We start from the raw sequence: 8,756 nt of genomic DNA, 5'->3' as shown, positions 1-8,756 counted from the left end.
CTAGCTTGCACGCCGTGGAGTTGTGATTGGCCGTTTCCCGCCAGAAGAGACCTCCGCGTTGCCTCGCACGCTTGGCATGAACCAATCGTCGCTCAGAGCCTGAAGGGGCAAAACGCGCGGTCAGGAACTGCTGCAGTGTCAGGTGCAGATCGGGCACCCGAGGACCGGGAAGCTCGCCTGGTGGTCGGTCCTTCTGCCACAGCCAGTTGGACTTCCACCAGACCCAAGACAACATGGAGGCTAATATTCATGGACTGTCCAGTCTAACGGCTTACCATTTGAGAACTGTATACATAGGTCAGTTTTCACAAGAATTGGAGCTGGAAAAACAAACCCTAGATGCACAGTTTGAAAGTGGTGAAAGAATTACACCCCGGGAATCGGCCCTGGTGATTTCAGAGTCAATTGAAAAGGAACATGACAAACTTCATGAAGAAATACAGAATTTAATTAAAATTCAGGATATAGATGTTTGTATGGAAAATGGCAATTTTAAGGAAGCAGAAGTCTTTGAAAGAATATTTGATAACCCAAATTCTTATACGCCTTTAAAAAGAAAATTGCTTACAATAATCTCTCAGAAAGATACATTCCGTACCATTTTTCAACACTTCAGCTACAACCACATGATGGAGAAAATTAAGAATTATGTGAATTCTGTATGAAATGAAAAATCATCAACTTTTCTAATGAAGGCAGCAGCAAAAGTTGTGGAAAGTAAAAAAGCAAGGACATTAACTTTGCGAGATAAACCTAATTAATAGTAATGAGAGTGAAATGGAAACTCCAGCTAATTTGGATATAGGAAAAAGTGTTAGTGACCCTCTGTGGTGACTGAATCCTCAGGGGGTACAGTGTCCTTATTGAGGTCTCACAAGAATCTCTTCTTGTCTAAGTTTAACCATGGAAGCCAACTACAAGATCCTGATGAGAAAGAGGAAGGAACAGAAACTCTTCAGAGTAGAAGAAAGAAAGAAGACAGTAGAAGATCTGGTAAAAGCAAGACAAGACATGCTTTAAACAATCAGCCAGTAACTTCTGAAAAACATCCATCTAGGAAAAAACAGGCATGGCTTTGGGAAGAAGACAGGAATCTGAGATGTGGTGTGAGGAAACAGGGAGAGGGAAACTGAACTAAGATGCTATTATATTATAAATTCAACAACCAAACAAGCGGCAAGTTAAAAGATAGATGGAAAGCTATGGAGTAACGAAAACTGATTTGCGCAGACAGTGAAGACTGAATAAGTTTGTAAAAGCTTGATAAAAGGACAGATGAATACTTTGATCATTGCATTTGTCGTGGCTTTACTGGTCACTTGTGTCTTAAAATTTTTATCTCTTGTATTATAGTATTTTTCTGTGAAGCAGTCATTTAATTCATTTAAGGGTTGTGCTATAACAGTAAAATTATATGCCATCATTATATTCTTAAGAATCTTTTTACTTTGATGTAATATAAAATTGTTGAACCCTGCCGCATTCAATGTCCACTCCCAAATCCTGTTCGCATAAAAAAAAGAATGAAAACCTGACAAGAAAAAGAAAAAAAAAAGTTATAGAGTAGCATATGTGAACTGATGTGATTAAAAAAATAACTGTGCCTATATACAAGGATCTCAAAGATATGAAGAATTTATCACTCCGTATTCTGACAAGCAGAAAAACGGATAGTAACCAATGTCTGCTTTGAATATCCTAAAGCACCAATTACCCAGTGACAGCACAAGTATGCTATGGAAAACAATATCAGTGTTGAGCTATAAGCTGAAGTGTGATTGAAGCACTGAGGATAAACAAACAAACAAACAAAAGATCTAGAAGGATATACCCCAAGGCGTTATCTTCAGTTTATCTTGGGGATGAAGTCATGGGTGTTTTTAAACTCTCCTTGTTTTATTTATTTGTACATCTAATTTTTCCACAGTGTTTTCTTTTTATTAAGAAGACAATTTTAGAAACATTTTTAAAACAGACATTCCAAGGTGTGAACAGAGGGTCAATTCAATAATCGTTTTGACATACCTCATCCCAGAGAACAAATTGTTTGATTTCTAGAAATATAGAGATCCTTCAGGTCAAACCAAAAAATCCAAACCTGCTGCCGTTGAGTCGATTCTGACTCATAGTGACCCTGGAGGACAGAGTAAAACTGACCCATAGGGTTTCTACGGCTGTAATCTTTATAAAAGCAGACTGCCACATCTTTCTCCCTTGGGGTGGCTGGTGAGTTTGAACTGCCGACGAATTGGTTAGCAGCCGAGTGTTTAACCACTGTGCCACCAGGGTTTCTTCCTTCAAGTCATTTGGGTATAATTCAGACCACTAGAACTGATGACCTGAATACAGTGCTCAACCATTGGCCAGGAGCAGCCTGTGGGAAGCGTGGCTCAGAGGAAAGTAGGACGTGCAACCGTGGATCTTAGAGCCGACAGCTAGGCCCAGTCCTTACACCCCTGTAGTTGGAGGTCTGTGAGGCCACCCCACCTACAATGGGAGAAACTCACCATTCTCCAAGTATTTCACAAGGTAACCTGGTCCTCTTTTCTCACTAGATAATCCATAGGTACCACAAGATCTAGAAGTCCTGGTAGCACAGTGGTTAAGATCTCAGCTGCTCACCAAAAGAAAGATGTGGCAGTCTGCTTCCATAAAGATTACAGCCTTGGAAACCCTACGGTGCAGTTCTACTCTGTCCTGTAGGGCCGCTATGAGTCAGAATCGACTCGATGGCAACAGGTTTGGTTTGACTACAAGATGTTAGATTACTTTACCATGACACTTCATATTTTTCAATATATGCTTTAATTTTCCAAAGAGCAGTAGGTGCCAGGAAAAGTGCTGGCTGGTCCGAGGTGGATGCGATGCTGTGGCTGCCCAGTTGCAGGGCTAGCCAACATCAGGATTCAATCAGCACAGATGAGGCCATAGAAGAACACAAGGCCATCCGAAGAGAATAAGGCTGAATGAAGGAGAGAGAGAAAGAAAACCCAAGGGTTGTCACAGTGTGGGGCAAAATTAGAGTAGAGATGTTCACGGAAGTCAAAGGAAAAGAGTTGAGGAAAAGTGGTCAATTTTGCAGACAGATTAAGAAAACGTGAGAACCTTGAGCTGCAGGCATGGGCAATACTGTGTTTCCATGATACAGAGGAGCCTCGGAGGTCGTGAGTCTTTGCTTAAGTGTAAACAGAACTCAGTTCTTGTGCTCATTTTGAGTTTGCCACCCAAGCATCTTTACCCCATTCATTCATTCAAGGCCATTGTTTTGCACAGCAACTCTGTGATCTTAAGCAGTCTCCTCACATCTCTTTTCCTTGGATTCCTCATTAGGTAAGAGGGGCACTAATGTCCCATCCAGCTAAATAGTCTTTGATCCCATTCGGAGAGATCAGATGCTGTCATTCAAGGTGGGCCTTTCCATGAGCATCTAGATCCTGTCTCAGTCTCCACCTGCCACACACCGAGGTTAGGGAGGAGTTCCAAGAGTTATACAATACGAGCTAAAGAAAAGACTTTACTAGAAAACCTTTTTTGGCTAAGGATCAACAAGAGGAGAGAAGCATGGGTCCCCTGAACTTCCTGACAGCCCACAGAGGGACTTGCCAGAACCAGGCCCAGGGGACCTGTAGCATGGGTCTGCATTTCAGTGGGAACCCTCCACAATGCAGCCTCCTGTCGCACAGGGAAATCACAGCAAAGCAGTACTGCCAGTGGGGGAAGAACCAGGCTGCATGGTGGAGACGGTCTGGGTTTAGGGCTGTTTACAGGGTCAGATACCTGTTGCAGAGCTCTAGCTGCCCTGAACTGGAGACTTTGGGGGCCTGTGGGAAATTGCAGTCCCCCCTACAATGGGAGGACTCCCCAGGCCATGGGAAGCAAAGCTCCAGGCAACCCCTCCTGCTGGGAGAATAGGGGAGCCCTAGTACCACAGTTTACTATCCAGGCAACCCAAAGTTACCTCCCATGAGCACACTCAGACAGGTCTGTTCATGGCACCACAGACATGTAGCCAGAGCAACTCTATTATACAAGAGACAGATGAAATTAAAAAAACAAGTGCAAGGCAAATGTAATGGCTGGTCAAAAACTGGAAAGAGAACTTTAGATAGTGAGATGATGAAGCAAGGCTCCATAAAAGAGACAGAATTTGGTAAGAGCCTAAGGGATAGGCAAGGTTTGGACAAGGAGGCCATGACAAAGGGACCCCAAACTCAGGTGTGAGTGTGAATCAGGTCACAGAGGACAGAGTGTGGAGTGGGACAGTGCAGCCTACAGAACACAGGATCCCATGCCACTGGAAGGCCTGCACAGGGATCAGAGTCAGCCCGAGTACCAGGAACCATTTACTTTTAAAATCTGGGAATGAATTTCAATCAGGTAGATCATGATGCCAGCTATTTATACTCAGCAAGTGCTTGTTGGTGTTTGCTCTGCTTTTCTCACAGTTCTGTCTCTTGTTCCATTAGAATCCAACTTTTTTTTTTTTTTTTAATTCTAGACCTCAAATTTTGCTGCTGTGTTAACATAAAAATCTCCACAGTGGAATTCTTTTTCCTCCCGAGTATTCTGTTCCTTTCAGCACAATTCAAATGTTGAAATTCCTCATGTTTCAAGCTACCTGGTTTGGACATGTCACAGGGTATAAAATAACTTCTGAACAAAACATCAGCATCTTGACAAGGAATGTCTAACAAATACTTTTGCACGGGGCAGAGAGAAGCTGGAAGGGCACCCTGCTCTTCTCCCTGCTCAGCCACTGCCTTGGTCATTTGAGCTGTGATGTAAGTATATCCAAATGACTCCAAAATGTTTTTCTCTTCTTTGTATTGTTTGTCTTGAGGTAGACTGGGGGTTAAAGATAAGCCAGGGTTGGAACCAGGGCCGGGACCAACTGTGACTAATCACCAATCACTCATGCAAGGAGTACTTTTACTCTTCCCATATGCTAGACCACATGCCTCACCCTCATTCTCTGTGTCCTGGGTCAGGTCCTGCTCTTCTCACCCCATCTACCTCCAAGAAAATGCCACCAGTAGATTGTAAATTAGAGTCACGACACCCCTCATGAGGCCATGGTGTACCATTGCCCACTCAGAGTACAGTTTGGTAGGCATAGCTAGCGGATTGCAGGTTCATCTGCCTGACTCCCTAAAACCAAACCAAACCCTTTGCCGTCTAGTCAATTCCAACTCATAGTGACGCTATAGGACAGAGAACTGACCCATATGGTTTCCAAGAAGCACCTGGTGGATTTGAACTGCCAGCCTTTTGGTTAGCTGCAGTAGCACTTAACCACTAAGCTACCAGGATTTCCAAAGTGTAAAGCAGGGCCCGTCTGGGATATGAACCTGGGACCTCTTGCACCCAAAGCAAGAATCATACCACTAGACCAACGAGCCAGGTCCTGACTTCCTGGCTAAGGTATATGCTCTTCAACTCAGGTTAAGACGTGGGTTCTACTCCGACACCCACAACTAGCTCACACCGGAATTTGTGTAACTCAGTGATAACAAAAGAAAGCTAGCCAGAAATGTAGAGAGACCAAGGTCTATTGGTAGATGACAGTAGTGGGAGGGAGAAAAAGTGGGGAATCATTGCGTGAGGGGTGCTGGGCTTCTGTTGATGGTGATGGAAAAATCTGGGAATGGATAGTGGTGATGGCTGCACAACATGGTGAACATAATTAATGTCACTGAATTGTACAGGTAAGGGGTGTGGATGCCGCAATTTTTTTTGTTAGATGGGTACTCACCACAATAAGATAAAATAATTTTTTAAAAAAGGAAGCTGGCAAATATGAGACTTCTCATTCCTCCCCACTTCCAAATCTATGGCAGACATCAACAATCAATCATGTCACTGAGCTCCAACATGAACTCAGGATACTCCTCAACCAAGGGCTCCAGGCAGCCACTACCAATCAACTGGTGTTGGCTTTTGAATTTAAAAATAATTTGCCATCCTGGGACTAAGCTTTTCTTGGCATCTAACAGTAGATTCCTACATTAAGTGAACGCAACTGCAATATAACATTGAGAACAGCGGGATAGGTCAACTGACTCTGATGAAAAATCTGTCTTTTCTAGTTAACATTAAATGAAGGCTGACTTAATTTTTTAAAACAAGTACATACCTCCATTTGAAATAAAAATCTCTGTGAATTATAAAGCTTGATGCTCATTGACTAAGACAACAGAAGTTTTTTGGTTGTCTACTTTGAACCTGTTCCCACATGAGAACTAGCTTTTTAAAAGTTATTTTGCAGCTCAGGTAGCTGATGTTGTTGTTGTTAGGTGCTGCCGAGTCAGTTCAGACTCATAGCACCCTATGTACAACAGGACAAAACACTGCCCAGTCCTGCGCCATCCTCACAATCGTTGTTATGCTTGAGCCCATTGTTGCAGCCACTGTGTCAATCTATCTTATTCAGGATCTTCCTGTTTTTCACTGGCCCTCTACTTTACCAAGCATGATGTCCTTCTCCAGGAACTGCTCCCTCCTTATAACATGTCCAAAGTATGTGAGACACAGTCTCGCTATCCTAGCTTCTAAGGAGCATTCTGGTTGTACTTCTTCCAAGACAGACCTGTTCGTTCTTCTTGCAGGCCACAGCATATTCAATATTCTTCGCCAACACCGCCATTTAAAGACATCAGTTCTTTTTCGGTCTTCCTTATTCACCATCCAGCTACATTATCTAACCCCATTTTCTTTTTCCCTGTTGTAAATTTTACAAACAACTAATGGCCAATCTTTTTTCAGTGAAATAAATTAAGGATATCTAGAAGTCCGTGCTCATATAAGAATGGAGGATGAAATCTACCAGAAACTACCAAACCTAATGACAGGAACTTTGGGGGAAGGCTCTTAGAACCTCAGAACGGTTTGTGCCCTTGTGCTATAGACAGGCATGGCCCTCGTGACTTTCCACGTGTCTCCCTCTACATGCCTATGACTTCCTTGAAGACAGAGACCCTGCCATACTCATGTCTAAATCCCTAGAGGCTGGGACATCAATTGTGGAGAGACAGTTTTTGAGTGAATCTTCCTACTCTTCTGTTCTTCAAAGAGAAGATGTGAAAATGTATAAGATTTAGGAAGCAGCCTAGACCCTGACTACACAACACCCACCACTGTCAGGCTGGGAGAGAATCCCAAGAATCCTTTCTTTCTCAGAACACTGTGCCTGGAAAATGAAAAGGAATATTACTTCCAGGCTCGACCACAGTTTCTATTAGGCTGATCCAATTTGCAGCCTCTCCAACTGGGCTCAAAATCCAGAGGTGAGGAGAGGGCTTCTTTGAAGAATCAGTATCAGATGCTGGGAACTTCCCAATCTTTGGCCCTTGGGCAAAACACATAAACTTTAAATGACAAAGCCCCCAAGAAAGTTCATTAGAACATCTGGGCACCTTATCAGGGATTTATCAAGCTTTCCAGAGTTGATGCAAGCACTGTTTTAATGAAAATAGGCTGTCAATGAACAATTTATGCCAAGGACTTTTTTCCTCCTCTTCTCTTTCTCCTCCTCCCCCTACCCCTCTTCTTGCTCTTCTTTTTCTTCTTCTCCTTTTCAGCCCCTCCTCCTGCTCCTCATCCTTCTCCTTTTTCTTTTTCTCTCCCTCCCTTTCTGGCTTTTATCGTTACAAAGGCTAATTCTGAGATAGTGGGCAAGCCTCACATTTCTAGGCTGGCTATACACACTGTTATTATCAAGCATTTAAGTTGAGGTTAACCACTCTATGTCAAAATAAAATGAGTAGAGTGGGCATCCATCATCACAGCTTAAACTGGGGAATTATATGAGGTTGAATTACTCCCTACTTTTGCAACTGGGTCCTTGGCCAAGACAACATAACCTTTCAGACTTAATTTGTATAAGTAAGAAAGCTCGTCATATGTTTTACTGATTTTTAAACTGGTAATTTTAAACCAGTCACATATTTAATTAACTAATTGTCATTCCTCTGTACTTGTGCCTTGAGATGACTTAGCCTAAGGGATTGCGAATATAAAATTAAAATAATTTCCAACAGAGTACTGTCCATCTTTACAAATCAACAAGTTTTGTTTATAGCCTTGGGGAAGAAAAATGCTCTTTAAAAAATCAAAATGTTATTACCATAAGCTCCTCCTTTATTTCTCCACTCTGCCCTGATTGGGCTGGTATGTTTTGTTTTGTGATTCCTTCAATTCAGTTGCATATTAAGTCAGGGACAACAGGACTTCAGGACATGAAAATTCTCAAGGGCCTAAAAGTGGAAACTCAAGAGCCCCAGTGGTCTAGATAATGTGAAAGATACCAGAGCCTGGAACGAAAAATTAAAACCCAAGGACTTGAAATGCCAACTAGTTAATTAAATCAAATGAAAGTCTACCAAGGTTTCCAAATTTGGGAAAATGCATTGAGTCTAAAAGATAAGGCCAAGAGTGGAGTCCAAAAGACATCCAGATTGTACAAAGACCTTTAGGATGACAAAGAGCTATTCAATGAAGAAAAACAGTAAGGTTCAATCTAGTCTACTTTCACTTCTGTAACGTATTCAGAATTCAAGGGTACGGGTATGGGTCAACCGATGTACATATGTGTGTTTTGTTTAAAATGGTATGAGAAATATTATGAAGCATAGCTTTAATATTTTGAAAAAATATTTAAAATCATAGGGCATGGAATTTTTCATTTCTGATTTTTGACTTAAAAAAAGACTGGGCTTGCTCTTCAGCTACAACTATGGGACCAGACTGTATTTTCCTTA

At 42.2% G+C, this 8,756-nt stretch overlaps 1 pseudogene; it reads left to right on the top strand.

Moving 5' to 3' along the window:
- The first annotated feature begins 215 nt into the window (after positions 1-215).
- Positions 216-1,244, top strand: LOC100665065 (telomeric repeat-binding factor 1-like; annotated as a pseudogene).
- The last annotated feature ends 7,512 nt before the right edge of the window (positions 1,245-8,756 follow it).

This window comes from Loxodonta africana, chromosome 1 (assembly GCF_030014295.1).
Source record: "Loxodonta africana isolate mLoxAfr1 chromosome 1, mLoxAfr1.hap2, whole genome shotgun sequence".
Taxonomy (NCBI): Eukaryota; Metazoa; Chordata; class Mammalia; order Proboscidea; family Elephantidae; genus Loxodonta; species Loxodonta africana.
The sequence above is the reverse complement of the archived record's forward strand: the minus strand, read 5'-3'. Positions and strand labels throughout refer to the sequence as shown.